This window comes from Gopherus evgoodei, chromosome 6 (genome assembly GCF_007399415.2).
Source record: "Gopherus evgoodei ecotype Sinaloan lineage chromosome 6, rGopEvg1_v1.p, whole genome shotgun sequence".
In the NCBI taxonomy this organism is placed as follows: domain Eukaryota; kingdom Metazoa; phylum Chordata; order Testudines; family Testudinidae; genus Gopherus; species Gopherus evgoodei.
The window spans coordinates 123,129,810-123,152,184 of record NC_044327.1 but is presented as its reverse complement, the minus strand read 5'-3'; positions in this window follow the sequence as shown (position 1 = coordinate 123,152,184).

The following is a 22,375-nucleotide window of genomic DNA, read 5'->3' as shown; positions in this document are numbered from 1 at the left end:
GATGTCTGTTAGGGCCAGGCACACAGTGTTAGCCCTGGTGTTGCCTAGAGCTACTGCTTCTGGCCATCGGGTAGCAAAGTCCACTAAAGTCAGTACGTACTGCTTTCCTCTGGGCGTCTTTTTTGGGAAAGGGCCCAGAATATCCACAGCTACTCGCTGAAATGGGACCTCAATTATGGGGAGTGGCTGGAGAGGGGCCTTGACCTGGTCTTGAGGCTTTCCCACTCTTTGGCATACCTCACAAGACCGGACATACTTGGCAACGTTCTTGCCCATCCCCTCCCAGTGGAAGGACTTCCCCAACCGGTCCTTGGTTCGGTTCACCCCAGCATGGCCACTGGGATGATCATGGGCTAAGCTTAAGAGCTTCCCCCGGTACTTAGTTGGAACCACCAACTGTTTTTGCGGCTGCCATTCTTCCCGGTGTCCACCAGAAAGAATTTCCTTGTATAAAAGTCCTTGGTCTATAACAAACCGGGATCGATTAGAAGAGCTGAGAGGCGGTGGGGTGCTCCGTGCCGCCGCCCAAGCTTTCTGAAGGCTGTCATCTGCTTCCTGCTCAGCCTGGAACTGTTCCCTTGAGGCTGGGGACACCAGTTCTTCCTCAGACTGTGGACTTGGGCTTGGTCCCTCTGGAAGCGATGTAGGTGATGGGGTTGTTTCCGTTGCTGGTGAACCGCTCTCCGCTGGTGCACCTGAGGGTATTTCAGGCTCTGGCTGAGCCTTTTGGGTATGGCTGTCTTTTGCTTCTGCCAGTTCTGGCTTGCTGGCGCCCTCTGGCGTTGAGTTTGAAGATGTGGTTGCACTTGCTGGTGCTGGTTGCTGTTCCAGTTCCGGGACTGGGACTGGAGATGCTGTGGCTGTTTCAGTGGTAGGCATGGAATCCGGGTCCACTGCCTCTGTCTGGGTCTCTGGTAACACAGACGGGGCTTCTGTGGACGGCTCAGGAACAGGAATGGGTCTGGAAGCTTGCCTGGTTTGGCTACGGGTAACCATTCCCACTCTCTTGGCCCGCCTCACCTGGTTGGCCAAATCTTCCCCCAGTAGCATGGGGATAGGATAATTGTCATAGACTGCAAAAGTCCACATCCCTGACCAGCCTTTGTACTGGACAGGCAGTTGAGCTGTAGGCAAGTCTACAGCTTGTGACATGAAGGGGTAAATTGTAACTTTGGCCTTTGGGTTGATGAATTTGGGGTCAACGAAGGATTGGTGGATAGCTGACACTTGTGCCCCCGTGTCTCTCCACGCAGTAACCTTCTTTCCGCCCACTCTCAAATTTTCCCTTCGCTCCACGGGTATTTGAGAGGCATCCGGGCCTGGGGATCTTTGGTGTGATGGTGGTGTAATGAATTGCACTCGCATGGTGTTCTTGGGACAGTTGGCCTTGATATGTCCCGCTTCATTACACTTAAAGCATCTTCCATCTGATGGGTCACTGGGCCGAGGTGAGTTACTGGAGACTGGTGAGGTTGAAGAGTAGGGTATCTGTGGCTTTACTTGGGTGGTATGGAGGGTCTTTGGCTGTCCTCGGTTGTAGGGTTTATGGTCTGTGTGCCCCCTGGGGTAATCGTTCCCCTTGACAGTAGCTTTTTTGCTTTCTGCCAGTTCCATCCATTTGGCTCCAATCTCCCCCGCCTCAGCGATAGTTTTGGGATTTCTATCTTGTATGTACCGGGTGATGTCTTCAGGAACACCATCCAAGAACTGCTCCATTTGTATGAGAAGGTTCACTTCTTCCAAGGTTTGAATGTTGTTTCCTGTTAACCAGGCCTCATAGTTTTTTGCAATGTAGTAGGCGTGTTTGGGAAATGACACCTCTGGTTTCCATTTTTGGGTTCTGAAGCGCCGACGGGCATGATCTGGGGTTATCCCCATCCTGTATCTGGCCTTGGTTTGAAAAAGTTTATAGTCATTCATTTGCGGCTTGGGCATTTCAGCTGCCACCTCTGCTAAAGGTCCACTGAGGTGTGGCCTTAATTCTACCATGTACTGGTCTTCGGGGATGCTGTACCCAAGACAGGCTCTTTCAAAATTTTCCAAGAAGGCCTCGGTGTCATCACCTGCCTTGTAGGTGGGAAATTTCCTGTGCTGTGGAGCAATAATGGGCGATGGGTTGTTAGGATTGGCTGGAGTCTGTTGCTTAGCCTTTTCTAATTCCATGGCCTGTTGGTGGGCTTCCCTCTGGAGTTCTATCTGTCTTCTGTGGGCCAACTCTTCTTCTGCTAGTTTTCTTTTGTGTGCTGCCTCTTGGGCTGCCTGTTCTCTTTGGAAGGCTGCCAGTTTGAGGCTTTCTTCCTTTTCTTTTATCTCCATCTCTTTTTGTTTTATTTCTAGTTCCTGTTTGTGTTTTTCCATCTGTCGCCTGTGTTCAGCTTCTTTGAATTGGTCTTCGGCCTCCATTTTTGTCCTGGTAGACATGGTTCCTGTTTTCTTGTGTTGGGGTGCCCTCCGGTGTTTCTCTTTTGAACTGCAGACTCTGTTGCCTCCTGAAGTCTGCCTAGCAACAGTGCTTTTTTCCCTTTCTCTCTCTAGCTAATGTTCAATGAAGGGAAACCAGAAAAACCACTTTATTTGCATGCATATAAGTGCTGGTACTTTGCCTCCTAATGGGAGGGCTATTGCATGACAAAAGACCCTCAACAGTTTTCTCGCTTAACATGCAAACCACAAACTGCTAGAGAGAGCAGAAAAAAAAAATTTCTCTCTGGTTCCCTTTTAAAACCAAACTGTTTCTCTCTGCTAAAAAGCCCTTAGCAGAGAAAAGAAAAATATAATATTCCTACTGGCTTCTGGATTCTGTCTATCTCCCGCCACTGCCACCATGACATAACCTTATTCCCAGATTTGGACCTTAGCGTCCAAAATATGGGGGTTAGCATGAAAACCTCCAAGCTTAGTTACCAGCTTGGACCTGGTACCTGCTGCCACCACCCAAAAAATTAGAGTGTTTTGGGGCACTCTGGTCCCCCTGAAAACCTTCCCTGGGAACCCCAAGACCCAAATCCCTTGAGTCTCACAACAAAGGGAAATAATCCTTTTCCCCTTCCCCCCTCCAGGTGCTCCTGGAGAGATACACAGACACAAGCTCTGTGAAACTACGCAGAGTGATTCCCCCTCTCCGTTCCCAATCCTGGAACAAAAGCACTTTCCTCTTCACCCAGAGGAAATGCAAAATCAGGCTAGCAATCCAACCCACAGCTCTCCCCTTGATTTCTTCCTCCCACCAATTCCCTGGTGAGTACAGACTTAATTTCCCTGAAGTAAAGAAAAACTCCAACAGGTCTTAAAAGAAAGCTTTATATAAAAAGAAGGAAAAATACAAATGTTCTCTCTGTATTAAGATGATACAACACAGGGTCAATTGCTTAAAAGAATATTGAATAAACAGCCTTATTCAAAAAGAATACAAATCAAAGCACTTCAGCACTTACATTCATGCAAATACCAAAGAAAAGAAACCATAGAACTTACTATCTGATCTCTTTGTCCTTACACTTAGAAACAGAAGACTAGAAAATAGAAAGTACTTCTCCAAAGCTCAGAGAAAACAGGCAGACAGACAAAAGACTCAGAGACACTTTTCCCTCCACCCAAAGTTGAAAAAATCCAGTTTCCTGATTGGTTCTCTGGTCAGGTGTTTCAGGTGAAAGAGACATTAACCCTTAGCTATCTGTTTATGACACCCTCCATTATGAGTGCTTGGTCCACCATGGTATGTTTTATGGATCTAGAGGGAGAGAAATGTTTGTCACCTCTAGAGGCTACAGAGCCTGCAGAATTTACATTAAGCTATCACCTGACTGCTTTAAACTGGGATTCTGCCCCAGTCAGAGAGAGAATGGGGCAGTGCTTAGTGTGGTGAGGGACTGTAACTAATACCTGACTTAGTTGGGTTTTTGGGGGAAAGATGGTGCCTTGTAAGTGAGAGCCTCAGAGAGACCCAGGGAATGCATATTTTATGTGCTGACCCCAACACCTGTACCACTTTGGATACAGACTACAGATTTCTTTCACCAGCAGCTGAGGACTAGTCAGCAGTTCACCCAAGGTCTGGAATCCTGCTAGCCATGGAGATCTCTAAACTTTGCTGACAGGGTTCTCAAGTGTTTAAAAGGACTGAGATAATGCTTCCCTCCCATGCTCCAAAAAGTCCAGGTGACACACCCTATGTACTATGGCCACACTGTTGCAACTGTGAAATCATCTCAGAGAGAAGATCAGAGAGGAATGTGTTTTGATATGTGCGCTAAGCATAGAAGCGTAAATGTTCTGTTGAAACCTTATATTTGAATATATGTAACAGTAAAGTGGGAAAGTCTATACGAGGAACAGTAGATTTACTGTCTAATAGCTTTTCGTTTAAAAATTATTCATAGTATTCCAAATACTATTTACAATGGTTTCTGTGTGCATTAAATGTTTGTTTTACTAAGAAGCTGTATAGTACTCCTCCCTCTCCACAGTTGACTGAGAACTATTCGCATCTATTTGTCAGGGTTTTACATGCAATAGTTCTGAAGTTTAACTCGGTGTACTGCTTTCTGAAAAGACAGGACTCTGCTCTTTGCTTCAGCAAAGAGTTAAGCTGAGCTGCAGGAGGAAGGAGAGTATAATAATTATACATTATTTGCCTCTGCATTCCCCTACCCCACTACACTTGCATTCCACTAGCAGAAGTTGGAATGGTTTTATGAATGTTTCTTATCTATCAGAGGCCTGGTCCTGCTCCCACTGAAGCCAGTCCGAGTAGGATCAGGCCCTACAAGAATACAAATAAATAGGTCTGGCCAAAAACCAATAATTCCATTTTGCAAAAACATTTGAGGTTTTGAAATGTTAAGGTTTTTTTTGTTCCGCAGTGGCATGGAAATAATATTTTGAAATCTTTAATGACAAATACATTTGTGATAGTCCCACTCCAGAACAGCCAGAGCACTCACCTGGAAGGCCTGAGAGCCATGCACTAGTTCCTTCTCTGACTGATTCAGCGAAGGCACTTGAACCTTGGTCTTCCACATTCCAGCTGTCTGTCCTAACTGCTGAGTAGCAAGTCAGAGTGCTTGCTGCAGTACTTCTATATCGTGATACCAACTTTTCCCAACCTAGTGTTAAAAATTTCCCAAATCTGGTGAAAAATTCCCAGAAAGTTTTTTACAGTGCTTCTATATCCTGGGAAATTTCCCCAAATCTGGGAATTTGTGAGTAAAATGTTTCAACTTTGGAAATTGGGAATTTTCATTCAAAACATTTTACTCACAAATTCCCAGATTTGGGGAAATTTCCCAGGATATAGAAATGCTGGTCCAATAAATGCTTAATTAGCTACACAAAATGAAATGTTTCTAATAGGAAAGATGGAGACTGACTCTATAGTCCAATGGGATGTTAGAAACCCAGGTTGGAGTTTGTATCCTGAATTGGATATAGCAAGAACTTGAACTTGGGTCTCCTAGATTCCAGGTGAAAGCCTTAATCACTGAGCTATTGAATATTCTATGAGGGTTTCACTCTGTTTGGTTTTGACCAAAAATTCCATCTTGACAGCCCAAGGAAACTCGCATCATAAGCGATCTGTTTCTGCACAATGTTTGGTTTCAACAAACCAGCATTTTCTGATGAGAAAGGTTGAACTGAAAAGTTCCTGAAAAGAAGTTCTACAATTAAATCTATAGCAAAAGCGCTGCACTGTATTAAAATGGCTGGTTTTAATTATTGGAATGAGTCATCTTGAAATAAGCAGTGGAATGCTGCAGAACAAACCAACAGAAGTTAAGTGGTGATTAAAATAAAATAAAAATCTCACTAATTCAGGTTTATTTTTTGTGTGAAATAATTATTTTAAACACACTATTACATTTGCCCAGACACCAAGATCAAGTTAGGTACGTGCTGCAGTTTGCAAGAAAGCATTCAGTTGTTTGGATTTTGTCTTGATACAGTAGAAGACAGACATACACACAACTTCCAAAACATTATAGATAGCTGACTTCTGTGGGAGTCTCTCCACTGACTTCATTGGGCGTTAGATCTGGCTCTAAGGGGGAGTGCTTCCTCTCCTTCTTTGCAGTAGCAGCCCCTCGGCTGGTTGTGCTTCTCTGTTTCCAGCAGCTCCTACAGGCTTCCACTTGTAGAAGCAGCTGGAAACCCAGAGAAGAGCCAGCACCATGTGAGCAGTCTGTTCTGTCTCTGCATACAACCAGCAAGTGTCTGGGAACCACCAGTTATGGGGGGACTAAAGTTTGGGGAATATTGCTGCGTCCAGCGGAAGTGACAAGAAGTCTGTGTAATTAATTTAAGCCAGGTCTAGGAGATGCACCCTCATCCCTAAGTTTATAAAAATTGTCGTAGAGTAACTGCAAGTTGCTTTTATGGCTCATCTGAAGGACAGTATATTTCCAGCAGCTTGTTTCCATCCTCCCCATAGCATGTGAGGGAATACATTGGTTCAGCACTGACTCAGCGAGGAGAGAACCATCTACTAAATCACTAGCTTCACTTCTTGCAACACCTGGGTTTCTCCCTGGAGGTTTCTCATCCAAATACTGACCCATCCTGACCCTGTTCAGCTATTGAGAGCTGACAAGATCATAGCCTGAGGTGGTATGGCTGAATTTACATGTGCTTAACAAATTGCCTGTTCACTCAATTACATTTTATTTAATCATCTGTAATCATATAAATTATGCCTGATGGTAGTAAATGTTCATGTCGGTTCCTAATTACAGATTGATTAATTGTCTGTGGTGATCTGTATTACTTATATAAGAATATATGAAAATGATGATAAATTATAATCAGTGTGCGGCTTTCCATAGCAGTATCCGGTTTCAAACATAACCCTACCTGGGGAAAACTTTGATATTCATGCTAACTGCACCAAAGATGTTCTGCATTATCTCATACCCAAGTTGAAGAACACCGTTGTTCAAAAACATATGGGGGAAAAAAGACAGTAGATTGTTTTGTGACTCATGTGACGCTTCGTGTTAATAGGAGACTTTTGAAAGATTTCTAAGCACCAGGAATTTGCTTGTGGTTTTTGCTCCATTAAATACCAATTTTGATTGATCACCAGTTCAGGTTTCAGTGAACTGTGAGAGTCGGGAAACTGGCAAACATTCTGTGATGATATGATTTTGACGAAGCAGGCTTTCTTGTTTGGATACTTTCATCAAGTTGCAGGTCTCTTCCAAGTTGCTCCCTATGACTTACTCCATTATGATGGGACTATTGTCATAGCAACTGCTTACAGTTTAGAAGCCTGACAGGGAAAAGCCAGACTTGTCTCTATTAATCAATAGCCATTTTGAGTGGATAGCTTATGTTCTTATGAGGAAACGTTGGGTTGAAGAGTCATCCTGGAAGGAGCTGGGGATCTTCGGGAAGATACTAGGTAACCTTATACTTTCTGAGTTCATTACAAACCAAACTCCAGGTCTGAACATCAGCAGATTTGGTGGTACTGTCTGTACTCGGATACAGATCTGCATTTTGTAAACAACCTCTGTTTTCATGCCGGGCCTCACCAAAATTCTGCATCTGAACACACCTCAACTTGAGAATGGTTGAAATCCAGAGCCTAAATTTGCCTCTCTTTTCAAAATGGGTTGTTGCTATTTTTTGGTGTCACAACCAATTCCTATGGTGTTAGAGACCCCTGAATCTGGAAAGGGTCAGATGAGCTGAGCCTGGTTTAGTTTCTCCAGTATTCATTCATGGTTACATGGATTCACCTGGGGCTTGCTGTTTCTTTGGGAACAAGCAGTGAGACTACAGGCCACAATGAACATGCCTCCTGCCTTGCCCTGTGTGATTTTTATCTAGGAAGCATAGTTCAGACTCATAGAATCCTAGAATATCAGGGTTGGAAGGGACCTCAGGAGGTCATCTAGTCCAACCCCCTGCTCAAAGCAGGACCAATTCCCAACTAAATCACCCCAGCCAGGGCTTTGTCAAGCCTGATCTTAAAAACATCTAAGGAAGGAGATTCCACCACCTCCCAAAGTAACCCATTCCAGTGCTTCACCACCCTCCTAGTGAAAATTTTTCCTGCTTTCCAACCTAAACCTCCCCCACTTCAACTTGAGACCATTACTCCTTGTTCTGTCATCTGCCACCACTGAGAACAGTCTAGAACCATCCTCTTTGGAACCCTCTTTCAGGTAGTTGAAAGCCGCTATCAAATCCCCCCTCATTCTTCTCTTCTGCAGGCTAAACAATCTCAGTTCCCTCAGCCTCTTCCCATAAGTCATGTGTTCCAGCCCCCTAATCATTTTTGTTGCCCTCCACTGGACTCTTTCCAATTTTTCCACATCCTTGTAGCGTGGGGCCCAAAACTGGTCACAGTACTCCAGATGAGGCCTCACCCATGTTCAATGGAGGGGAATGATCACGTCTCTTGATCTGCTGGCAATGCCCCTACTTATACTGCCCAAAATGCCATTAGCCTTCTTGGCAACAAGGGCACACAGACTCATATCCAACTTCTTGTCCACTGTAACCCCTAGGTCCTTTTCTGCAGAACTGCTGCCTAGCCATTCAGTCCCTAGTCTGTAACAGTGAATGGGATTTTTCTGTCCTAAGTGCAGGACTCTGCACTTGTCCTTGTTGAGCCTCATCCGGTTTCTTTTGGCCCAATCTTCTAATTTGTCTAGGTCCCTCTGTATCCTATCCCTACCCTCCAGTGTATCTACTACTCCTCCCAGTTTAGTGTCATCTGCAAACTTGCGCTGAGTGCAGTCCACGCCATCCTCCAGATCATTAATGAAGATACTGAACAAAACCGGCCCCAGGACCAGCCTTTGGGGTACTCCACTTGAAACCGGCTGCCAACTAGACATGGAGCCATTGATCACTACCCATTGAGCCTGACGATCTAGCCAGCTTTCTATCCACCTTATAGTCCATTCATCCAGCCCAAACATCTTTAACTTGCTGGCAAGAATACTGAGGGAGACCATATCAAAAGCTTTGCTAAAGTCAAGGAATAACACATCCACTGCTTTCCCCTCATCCACAGAGCCAGTTATCTCCTCATAGAAGGCGATTAGGTTAGTCAGGCATGACTTGCCCTTGGGGAATCCATGCTGACTGTTCCTGATCACTTTCCTCTCCTCTAAGTGCTTAGAATTGATTCCTTGAGGACCTGCTTCATGATTTTTCCAGGGACTGAGGTGAGGCTGACTGGCTTGTAGTTCCCTGGATCCTCCTTCTTCCCTTTTTAAAGATGGGCACTACATTAGCCTTTTTCCAGTCACCCGGGACCTCCCCCGTTCACCATGACTCATAGCTGTATTGCTGTTCACTGCAAATCCAAACTCCCTGCTGCTGATGCAGGCTAGCTGATGGATCTTAAAGGTCTTCTTCCCTTGGAAAAGCTACTTGCAATATCAGAAAAAGCTGAGGAATTTCACTTAACTTCAATACAAAACACTTGTTTAACCAGTGGATTCTGGGCCAAATTCTGTCCTCATCTACACTTGTGCAAGCGCACAGACAAAGGTGTAACTGAAAGCAGAAGCTCTAGGCTCCATTCCAGTTCCACCACAGTCTTTCTGTGTGACCTTGAGCAAACTGCTTAGGATAAGAAACTTGCAGCCCAGCAGGAAGAGGAGCTAAGGTGGCTTGGAATCACCTTTATGCCATCCCAGATCTGGGCTGCTGTGGAGGGCAATGAGGTCCTTGGAGTAACTTAGCTGTGGAAAGCTCAGCAGCCTGTTCCCAGCTACCTACAAATAGCAATGCTTCCTGGAATCCCTGTGAAGCTGCGCACTGCAGCCCTTCCTCTTTCTGCCTCTGAGATGCTCCTCCTGGCTTTGGTCCGGACCCTGGTACATCTGCTATACCTGGCCCTTGTGGCAGAGGTCTCATAGGGCAGTACAAGCTGCCTTGAACAAAGTTTGTGCCATGGGGACTTCTCCCCAGCCAGTTATAGACCTTTAGCGCTGCTGCAGGACTGTAAAAGGGCTGTCTTGCAGGAGAGAATCCCTCCCTTAATCTCTCTGGGCCACAGTTCTCCATCTGTGAAACGCAGATAATAGTGCTTCTTTTCTGTCTTGTCTTCCCACACTGGCTTTCTAGAATCTCTGCATTTCCATTCAGAGAAACATGTTTCTACTGTATCTTGTTTTCATTTTGTTTTGTAACTGGAGTCAAGATTTTTTTGTTTTCCCAAAAAATAGTTGCTTACAGTTAGACATCTAAGATGTTGGATGTATTTAGACATCTAAGTAATAGGCCTGATTTTCAATGGAGTTGTTGGGTGCTCAGGACATTGGAAAATTGGGTCACTTATTTAGATGCCGAGGTAAAGACTTAAGGGCAGATTTCTGAAAGTACTTAGGTGCCTCCTAGAGATGCAGATAATCAAAGGGCTCTGTTGATTTCCATGGGAATTAGGCACCTAATCTACTTAAGCACTTTTTGAAAACCCTGCTAGGCCCCTATGTGTATCTTTAGGCACCTAAATGCCTTTGTAAATCTGACTACTTACTTTGAAAATGTTGGCCTGAATGACTTCCTCAAGTATTTAATCGTCCATTTGATGTCTATAATTACCCCTTTCTCTTAGTATAGCTTGGAAATGGGTCCCACATTCCACTGAGCACTTCCATTTCATTCTCTACTGTGCTGATTACCTTTTTATAAGATGCATTTTGAGTTTGATCTGGGATCCATTCCCTTTCCGATGTACTCTTTATATCCTTTCAGCGTCCAGGGCCTTGGCATACAGTTCCTTTAATATTGTTTATCCAATGTTATTGAGTAGCTTGCCAGGATCCAAAGAGCTGAAGAAGCAGAAATACTTTTTTGTCAGGTTGTTCTTGTAGTGCTGTAAGAGAAGACACAACAAATAAATGTTAAGAGCTTCTCTCACTATCTGAAATTAAATAATTTTGAAATCCATCATTTCTAGCTACTGAAAACAATTACTAAGCATTCTTTTCTTACTGACCTCTTACATACTAGAATCATATTCTTCAGTGTCCTCTTTTCCAGTCTCTTCATACTTATTTCCTTTAATCTACCATCATGGTTCTGTCTTTTTATGACAAACTTTGTGCATGGGATGCCGTCTCCATCCCAGTTTACAAACGCGTCACCCTCTCTTCATTCAAGTCACCCCTAAAATCTCACTTCTTTTCTGACGCCACAACAAGTGACTTAGGGAATTATTAATTTTTAGATATATTTTTATAACTGTATTTTAATGCATCTTGTAAAGCATTGTCGTGGATCTGTCTGTCCATAGGGGGCTCAAAGCTATATGCAGAAATCCAGCTGTTATCTAATCAATGCCATGTAGTAGTTTGAAAACTGTGAATGGGGCTTAGGCTCTTGCATGCCTAAGGCCTGGTCTACGGTGCGGATGGGTGGGAATTGATCTAAGTTATGCAACTTCAGCTACATGAATAACGTAGCTGAAGACCCCCTGGATTTCATGAATAACGTAGCTGAAGTCGACATACTTAGATCTACTCACCGCGGTGTCTTCACTGTGGTAAGCTGACTGCTGATGCTCCCTCGTCGACTCCGCCTGCACCTCTTGCTCCGGTGGAGTAACGGAGTCGACGGGAGAGTGCTGGGCTGTCGATTTATCGCATCTTCACTAGACACAATAAATCGACCCCTTCTGGATTGATCGCTGTGGAGGCAAGTGTAGACATGCCCTAAATGACTTTTGAAAGTGAAACTTAGGCCATGTCTGTGCTACAAAATTATGTTGATCTAACTTCTGTCTACATACAGCCACCGCAGTGATTAAATCTCTTGTGTGTGTGCACATTTGGCTCCTTGTGTCAGCAGCGTGTGTCTTCACCAGGAGCGCTTGTATCAGTTGTACACCTCTACCCCGATATAACGCGACCCAATATAACACAAATTTGGATATAACGTGGTAAAGCAGTGCTCCAGAGGTGTGGGGCTGGGCACTCCGGCGGATGAATCAAGTTCGATATAATGCGGTTTCACCTATAACGAGGTAAGATTTTTTTTTGGCTCCCGAGGACAGCGTTATATCGGGGTAGAGGTGTACTGTCAGTGGGGGGAATTGGGCGACAGCTGCCGAAGGCCAGAAATAGTTGACATGAGCAACACAATGTGTACGCTGACACTGGGTCGACCTAATTACATTAACTGTGACTCTGGTGCTCAGGGAGGTGGTGCTGCTAAATCAGAGTAGAGAGGGACTTACGTTGGTGGGAGCCAAATTTAAATGAAGACACTTTCAGAGCTAGGTCAATGCAAAGCAGCCTATGTTGACCAGACTATAGGCTCCTAAATCACTTAGGCACTTTTGAGAATTTTAGCCAGGAACTGCTTCCCTTATTTGATATGAGGCACTCAGCACCTTGCAGGACTGGGTAAAGGGAGACTCAACAACATAAACCTGATTTGTGAAATTGCCCATCTTGATCTGCTGTATTCAACAATAAGGATTACAGGAGATCAAGTTAGACTTGACAATAGTATGTTGTTCCTATTTTCTGGCAGATATTCTGGTCATATGACCAAATAGATAATATGTCTAGCAGCCAACAATCATTCTAAGCATCTTGAATACCTGCCTCTGCAATATAATGGAACTTGTTTGTATTATACCAAAAAAAAAAGAGGTTTTGAAAATCCAGATTACAATAAGCACATGGTCTTTATAACTGTGGAGCTTGTATAATTGTATCATACCTCCCCCAGCGAAGGAGGGGTTAATTCATCTGATAACCCTCTTGCCTTTTAATTAGTTACTAGCTTGTAAAATCTCATTGGCATCATTCTACTCCGCCCCTTCCAAGATCTTAGACACACTTACTTGTGCTGATCCTCCCTAGTGTCTTGGATAATGTGGCTTTCATGATGCATTCCTTTTCCCATCTGCTCTGACAATAGAAAAGAAAGATTGAACCCTTAGGGCTGAATTCTGATTTTTTTATTTTTTCTCTACTGACTCATGTGTCCCTTCTTCACTGCTGCCCATGGCAGATCTTATGTTTGTTTCAGTAGTTGTGCACTCTGTATGATTTTCTCTTGATCAGACCCACCCTGATTGCCCACTCCCCATGCTGAAAACGTGATGGGAAGGGGTTTGCTGAAATGGATAGAGAACTTGGACAGGAGCATTAATTATATGATCATGGTTATTTCATTTTCTTGATTGAAGAAGGCAGGGGAGATGTGCCCAAATTGCATCATTCCCCTCTTCTTCAGGTCCTCGGGATGTCGTCTTGGGGTTCTGCAGGGATTTTGGAGGGTGAAGCTAGGCAGGGTTGGGAGTGGAGTCTGGGGATGGTCTATCAGCTATCATCCCCTTCAAACCTGTAGAAATTCTCTTGGGATTTTACCAGGGATATTCATGTTGCTCCTTAAACATTCCTTGTCTTTGTGTCTTCTACCTGCCACAAAGAGGGAAAAGCCCAGGAATTACCAGGTGACCGTTGACACTGGGAGCTTAGTGGGCACAGAATTTAGTGCAGACAGACCCCCTGGATTTCACACCCAGATCCACTTAGGTCCAAGGACATCCATAGAGTTAAACAGCCATATGCCTCTCTCCATGTTTGTGACAGTTAGAAATGCCTGGCTTTCTACCCAGAAAGAAATTCTGGATAAAACTTTAGAATTGCTTTGTAATTCAAGTATACAAAGGATTTATTATGGTGGTGCTTTTGATGGCTTCTACATGGAAAGTAACTGCTGTTCTCTCCACTGGGCCCTAAAAAAATGAATAGTCTTTTGGAGAAAGCTCTTGGAACCCAGTCCAAGAAACCATTGACTAAGTCAGTGGATGATTCTTACTATGCATCTCTGTTACCCTTGTTGAAACAAAAATCTGTGTTTTCTTCTTGGCTCTGCTACTGACTTGGCATGCGCTCTTGGACAAATCACTTAACTGCTCTGTGCCTCCCTTTCCCCCTTTCTGTAAAGTTGGTATAACATCTACCACACTGGAGTGTTGTGATGCTTAATTAAATAACACCTGTAAAAGTGCCTGGGTATCTTTTGTATGGAGCGTGCCATAAAAGTCTGTAAAGTGTTGTTAATAAGTGGAAACAAATGGCTCAAAGGGAAAAAGTGGTAAGATTGTAGGGATAACATGAACCCAGGAGACATGAGTGATGCAGTTCTCATCACCAGTTTATCAGGGCCAGTGATTTTTATATCATAGCCTGAGCTGGGATTGGCTATTTTCTTTTTGTTTAAATCTTTAGTGGGGTTTTTAAAAAACTTGTTCTGTTCAGACTTGATTGTAAGCTGCCTTTTTGTGCTATGTTTGTACATAGAGTGACCAGATGTTTGGATTTTATAAGGACAGTCCCAATTTTGAGGGCTTTTTTCTTATATAGGCTCCTATTACCCCTCACCCCGATTTTTTTACACTTGCTATCTGGTCACCCTATTTGTACAGCACCTTGCACAGTGTGGTCCTGGACGATGACTGGGGCTCCTAGACCATGACTGGGGCTCCTATATGTGACTGTAATACATGTAGTTAATAATAATAATAATAATAATAATAATTAATAAACTCTTAGGGATGGGAGAAGGAGGTTCTGTGTCTGGACGACTTTTGGTGTTGGGCTGTGGTAGCTGATTTTGCCAGTTTATGGAATTCCCATCCATCCATCTGACCTTTCAATTATATGGAAGAAACCAGAACAAACTCAAACAACGCTAAAGCGACCCCCTTGCAGTGCATCCCGTTGGCTTGCTGGTAGGATCCACTTCTAGCATAACCAGCTTCTTTTACAAGTTGGACAGCATCAAACCATTGCTTTTTGACCACATCTAATGCTTTCCATGAATAAAGCAGGAAAACTCTCCCCAGCAGCTCAGTAGCCGTTTCCATAACCAGCGGTTTAAATCATTCTAATTGTTTTTACAAAACTAATCTGTGCAGGCAGATAAATAGATAAAGTACGTTGGTGTTTTTCAAAAATACCGTAGATATGTTGCTGATGCTTTTCTATCAGTTAATTTTCATAAAAGGTCATTAATGATGTGCGCACTGAACCAGAGGCCCTGGATTAGAGAGTGAAAGTATCTAAGTGAATGATGAGCAATGCTCAGGGGTCAGCACATTACAGAATGATTCTCTTTAATTATTTACATCCCTCTATCTATTGTATAGCAGGCTTTGGACCTGCTGCAAGGAATTTCTGCCTCCCTTTTACTAATCTGAAGGTCCTGTTTTGTTGCCCAGGAACCAAATTAATTTAAATAAAGCTTGTCAAAAACTATAACTTCTTCCTACTTCTTTTGATCAAAAAAGACCAATGCAGGCTTTCTGTATTAAAGCAATTCTACATAACCTTGAATAAAAAGAGTTCTACAAGATATAAGTAAATCCTGGTGGATACATTCTGTTAATATCCTTTGAGTGTAGATCACATGCTTTGGCATAAAGATGTAGGTAGGTAGAGCAAAATTGTCAACTGCATTATCAGCATCAACAATGAAATACTTCAAATCTCTGCTTTATCCCCAAAACTTTCCACTCGCTGCATCTGCAGCAACTTATAGCATTAAAGACCAGTTGGCATTAACTTCTAAGACTCCATTATCTGGAGTTATTGTCTTGGCTGTTTAAGTACTTAAAATACATTTTATCAGTGTGATGTTGATGCTAATTGCTGTTGGAATACCTGTAGGATAAGCTGGATACACCAACCACCACATTCATACTGATATATGCTAGTCTGGTCCTGGTGTAAAATACAATATGGGCTCAGTTGCTGTTGGATTCTTTCATCTAATTTTTTTAAAAAAGCACTAAATTAGCTAGAAGGATAATGATTAGGGTAAAAAAAACATTTTTCATAGTGGGTTCCGAATTTTTTGGCCATTATTGGCATAATTTTGGTTACTTTTTTTTAAATAGAAGGTAATTGGAATTGTTGAAAATACAAGTTTTCTTACATAAATAGCAGTAGAGAGAGCATCAGAAAGAAAAGATAAGAAAATAGAGCAACGTTGAGGCATTTTGAGTTATTGCAAGGATACAGAAGAAAACTAATGAAATAAATTGTGAGTAACATTAAATATATATAAAATGTGTAAAGAAAATTATAAGGCTGTATACCTCAAATGTCTGTAATTGTGACATTAGAAAAATTAAACCAAGAAAGATCCTGTATAGAAACTTTGTGACTGAAGCCAGTATATATATTTCACCATCACTATAGTTTCATAAAGAAATACCTGCTCCAGTAAGAGATAATTTTAAATACTGAAAACGTTGCAAGATTTTTGTAAGCAGTCTGTTTTGCTCAGTTATGCAAGTGTTATTAATATTAACAAGCTACATGCACTCATGATTTGGAGATAAACCTACAATAATACATAATTTCTAAATTTAATACAATGGACTCCAAAAATACTTACATTTAATGCAAAAAGGCTTTTCAGTGATACTGCAGGTAATTGCCCTGTCACAGTCACACCTGCCATCTTCTGAAGAACTCTCGTATCAACTGCCTCCAGACTTCTGATGTCTGTTTCATTTAATGCAGCTGCTTCCAGGTCATAGAATAAAACTGTTAATACACTGGTTTGAAAAAAATTTAGTAATGTTTTTATCAGTCCATAATTTCATCAATTTCTGTGCAGCAGTTTTAGCTAAAGCACATCTTTTTACCTCATTCTTGATGGAAACATTGTCATTGATCAAGATTCCGAAATACACATGCACCATTTCTAATACTTAATATATTTGATTTTTTCCCGACCCCTTCCTGGTCTCAAACAGTCAGATACAAATCTGTGTCAAAATAGCAATAAGGACACATCTTAAACCTACAATAGAAGAGGAAGGAAACTTGGAGAATATGTGGCCGGTATATACTTTAAACATCCCCAATCATCATCTTATCTCCATCATTAACCTTAAGCATCCATTTTCTCCTGTTGATGTCCAGCTGCTCATATCCTTCTGCATTTTTAATGACTCCTCCATCCATCCATCCATCCTCAGTCACTCTTGACATTTTCTTCTGTTAAATATCTCATGCACCAAGGTGTTTCTCCTGGGGAAGAGGAGCATCCTCAAACACAAACCCACCACCTCTGAGACAAGAAGTGAGAGAGAACTCCCATATGCCTCTGTTGTTTGTACTTTGGCATCATTCTTGATCAATGCAACTCTCCTCTTTCCACTCTCCTAGGTCTGTAAGTCTGCTTAACACTATCTGAGCAACATAGCTCATGTGCACCACGGCCTTGACCCCCTGCCCTCTGTACTGGAATCCTCATTCAGACCTTCATCTCCTCTTACTTTGTCCACTTCAGTTCGCTCATCCCATCAGTCTTCACTATGTCCCAGCTCACTAGACTCTAGGATGCATAGACAGTTGCTGCACAGATTCTCACAAGTACAAAGAAGCACGGTGACATCACCTGTTCTTCACATAACGTCAAGTGTTCCCCATTTTCTTCAAGAACCTGTATAAAATTAACCTCATTTTGAAACCACTCATGGATTGGCTTCAGACTCCTTCATGGATCTTGTCTGTTTCTACTGCTCTTCTTTGTTTCTGTGCTTACCTAGAGCTGTCATCTTCTATGTTCTTTCAGAGTGTCAACGTTGGTACCAAAACCTCCGCAGTTCTTCCCATATGGAACAGCCTTCCAGTATTCTCTACTTCATTTACTACATCTTGAAGTCGTCAAATGAGTAGGGAGCACATTTTCAAAAGAGCTTACATAACATAGGAGCACAATTCCCAATGGCTTTCAATGAGACTTGTGTTTGTAAGTCACTTAGGCCCAGAAGTGGTGTGCCAAGTCTTCATTTATTCACTCTAATTTAAAGTTTGCATGCCAGTAATATATTTTAATGTTTTCAAAAGATCTCTTTCTATAAGTCTATATAATATATAACTAAAATATTGTTATATGTAAAGTAAATGTTTAAAAGCTTCATTTAAAATTAAATTAAAATACAGAGACCTACCCGGACCAGTGGCCAGGAACTGGCCAGTATAAGTGCCACTGAAAATCAGCTTGCATGCCGCCTTCGGCACTTGTGCCGTAGGTTGCCTACTGCTGGCCTAACTCATATCTGATCCTGTTACGTACTGAGCCTCCTTGACGACCCTTCAAGGGAAGCACGGTGCAGGAGGTGCTGAGTACCTCGCAATATCAGACCCTCAGACACACCACTGCTCTGAATTCCCATGGAAGCAAATGGGAAGACATCTGTGGCTGCTGGATCAAGGCCCATTACAGTAAAAGCCAATGTAGGCTATATCTAAACTGCAATCCAAGGCATGACTGCAGCATGGGTAGAGATATAGGTGCTAGCTTTACCTACATGGTTAAAAATAGCAGTGTAGATGTGGCAGCATAGGCTTAGTATGGGCTACACAAGCATGCTGAGGACAGTAGGTCTGTACCCTTCCTTGCCAGGGCTGAAGCCTGTGCCCCCACACCTATACTTCTTTGTTTCGCTGTGCTAGTGTGGGGAAAGCTAGAGTGGTTACGTCTACTTGTGCACTCTGAGATGTGATTGCAGCACTGTCGACAGACCCTGAGAAAAGAGACATTCGGCCTTGCAGCTTTGTAAACTCTGCCATGCTTTCACCAAGTAAACATAATTAAAAATCAATACCATAGCCTGCTTCTGAAGCTCATTTCTGGAAGCTTGTTAACTCGGTATTATCATTCCCCTCCACCATGTAATTCCTTTCTCTCTCTCTCCCATCTTTAGTTATAAATGAATGCATTTTGTAAAAGGACAATGGAAAATAAAAATAGATGGTGGGTCTTCCCCTCGGAGAAGACTGATAGGTACAAAGCATCTGTGTAAGTGTTTAATGTGTCAGTTTCCTTTCCAGGCCATCGTTTTGTTGCTGACGAGGGACTTCAGTGTGATCGTGGTTACTGCTGCTTTATTGAAACGGACCCTGTGAACGTTCACCCTGGGAAAATGCGATCAGTGCCTATGCTTTCCTTTCATTAGCATCTGCTCACGTGTCCAAAGGCAGCAGCCATTCTTGGCATGCATTCCCCTTTTTCCTTCCAAACTGGCCACTTCCTCGTCAGAGACTCCAGTCTGAATAAAACAAGCCCCTGGAATGATCTCAGTGCGCCATATGAGGTCATCAAAGGAAATTAATAGATTACTACGTACCAGAGATGATGATTGATGATTCAGACCTATAGAAAGAAGAGATTGAAAATACCTATGTGGTTCTCTCATCTACCTTTTGCCAGTGCTGGATTGTTCCTTATAGCAATCAGTCCCGTATCCTTTGGGTCATCATGCCAATTCACCAGACTGAGTCTTTGACGAGGAGATTATCAAAGGGGAGTTAGCCAGCACCTTTGAAAATCTTCTTGGAACTGTATAAAATAGAGGCTCTACCCGCTAGATGATACCATGTAATCCAGCTAGTGCTATTTAGGGAAGGAATGGAAGTTGGGTAGTGACTTCATTTCGGGCCTCAGCACAGAGGCAGATCATTACGCTAGGTAGAGGAAGCCTCTCTTACAGTACCAGTGTGGCATGCATCATCTCCATTAGGAACCACTGATGTCTAGTGGGTGAAATTCCTCCAAGGTCTAGGCACTATGTAAGCCTGAAGGTTTAAATGCCATTTAAATGGTGCACTGGCCTCAGGCTGGCCGTCTGCCAAGGGGTGAATTTGTGCCATTCATGGAGAATACTCATGCTGAGCTATCAGATTACAGATTAATTGGTTTACTTTTGGGCTAGGTTTATGCTATGTTTTTCGCTACAATGTACCTTCATACTCAGTGAAAACCAGAACTCAATATTGTGGCCAGGTTTGAGGTCAGAGCTCTACACTCATCAGTGGCAATGTCTTTTCCGTCTGTGATGTCATGTTGATCCAAGATCACAGGGGAATTCTATTGAGTGAGGAAAAAAAATCCAAAGGTCTCCAATATACGATGCTGCAGAAGGAGATTGCCCAAGCAATAGATCCCACTCAGTGAATGGTCACACTCTACATCCCCAGACAGTCCAGTCTTTCCTGCATGGATCCTAACCCTAGAGCGAGTCCTCTTGGGAAAGGCATGCAGTACGGTGCAGTGTTGGTGAGTGACAGTGTTTCACATGGGGAGGATGAGATTTCTGTGTGGAGGGTCCATATGAATGAATATGTGTAGCTGGGGGACAGGATCTAGCCTAAAGGGAGGTCTGTCTCATAGTAAATAACTAACAGGCAAGGTAGGATGGTCTTTTTGTTGAAGCACAGGGCTGAGAGTTAGGACATCTGGGTTCTTTTCCCAGCTCTGCTCCAGAACTGCCTTTGCCATCTTCAGCAGGCTGCTTTACCATTCTGTGCCTCAGTTCTCCATCTATGATGGGGACTGTCAGGCGGTCTGGAGAGGCTTACAAACAGGGGTGCTGACCTCAGTGCAGACTGCTATAAATCAGAGTATTTACCCCAAAGTGATTGTGTGTTCTGTAATTAGATTTACTGATCAAGTGTGAACTCCTCAAGCACTACAATAGCTGTGCCATGGAGACATAGACAGGGCTGGCTCTACAGCTTTTGCCGCCCCAAGCAGCACTCCGAATTGCCGCCATAGGCGGCAGGGGCAGTCCGTGTGCCCTTAGGGCGGCAGGAGCGTTTCCGCTGTGGCGGCAATTCGACGGCAGCTTCTATGTTTAGCTGAAGCCACTGCGGAAATGCGCCTGCCGCACTAAGGGCACACGGACTGCCCTCGCGACGGCAATTTGGCATGCTGCTTGGGGGCAAAACAAGCTTGGAATGCTGGTGCTTGGAGCCGGCCCTGGACATAGACAGTCCCCTTGGGCATTCTGGTCTATCCTGCCACCCAGGCAAGCCTGCCTTTGTTATTTGCAGTTCCTTACACCAAAAATTACAACAATATTCAGGTTACTCTGAGTCCCAAAGGACTACTTACCCCATATCAATTGCACCTTAAATCTCTCACCAAAGAGAACACTTGTAGCCAATCCTATATTAAACTAACTAAAGTTTTATTAACCAGGGAAAAGAAATGTGTTATTTACAAGGTTAAAGAAGGTGTGTGTACACACACACACACACACACACGAATTAGTATTTGGTTCCAAAAGATAATAGAAGCAGCTGTAATGTGCATATGTCCTTCAGGGCTAACTGAAGCTAAGCAGCTTGGGGATCCCTTACTTATGCTTAGAAATTTTGCGACTTCCAATTCCAAGTAGCACAGTGCTACAGATCCTTCTGGAATTTTATTCCCTTCTTCTAGAGTTCAGACTGTGATAGGCTGATGGTTTGTGCACGGTCCCTCTTCATGAGTGTGGAGGGAGCAATCAACAAAATCTTTTGTTTCCTGATGTTCCACAATGGTTTGTCTGGTGTTTATAGGCATTCTTTTGTTGGGCAGGAGATGACACCTCATGTGGTACACTAGTATTTCACACTTGGTAATGCTTCTCTCCAGACTGGGGGAGTTTCCAGTTTCACAGCAAAAACTGTTATAGTTACAAAGCATACACTTAAATATTTACCTTTATAACATGGGATACTGACATTATAAGTGAGATTAATGCAGGCAGCAACCCACAAGCATTTCATAAAGTCCAAACACTAAGCACATGTCTATAACTCTAATGCCTATTTTAACAATGCTAACATCTGCTTGAGCCAGACTGGTTTCCAGCTATTCATCTGTCAGTGCTCAGCGAGGCCTATGGGCCTTGGCATGAACTGGTAGCTGGTCTGCCAGTGTCACAGGGATAATACTTCCCTACTGTACCAGGGATGTTGCAAGGCTACATTCATTAATACTTATTAAAGTGTTTTTGATGTCCTCAGAGGGACAGTGCTAGAGAAGTAATTATTTATTAATTAACTCATTGAAGCTGTGGGCAGCAATATTACCTGTATTGCATCTTTCCTGAGTGTTTGTTTAATTCAGGCATTGAACACTTATTTTGAATCTTAGAAAGTAATTACTGAGTTGAAGGGTCATCTGGAGGTGATGGGTGTTTGGTACTTGAATGAAACATTCATAAAAGAAGAACTGCAGGTAATATTTCTTCCAGAGACAAACTTGGTGTCCTGGTACCTTTGTCAATGGCAGGGGTGTCTAACTTCGCAGCCACGCTAAGTTCCTATTTGGGTAGCTCAGTGGGATACAGTACTAGTCTTCATTTCCTGCTCTCTTTGGTTGTATACTGTTGATATGAGGTATTAAATGGTGGCCATATTGCAATAGGGAGGTGACTGCATTTCAGTGGTGAAGTGATCCCTATGTTTTCAAAGCACTGGGGGATGCAAGGCACTACATGAATGCAGTATAGAGATGGTAGTAGAGTATTCTCTAATCTTCAGGCAGTTAGGGCCTGATCCACATCCCATTGAAATATATGGACTGATTTTACGTTGACTTCAGTAGG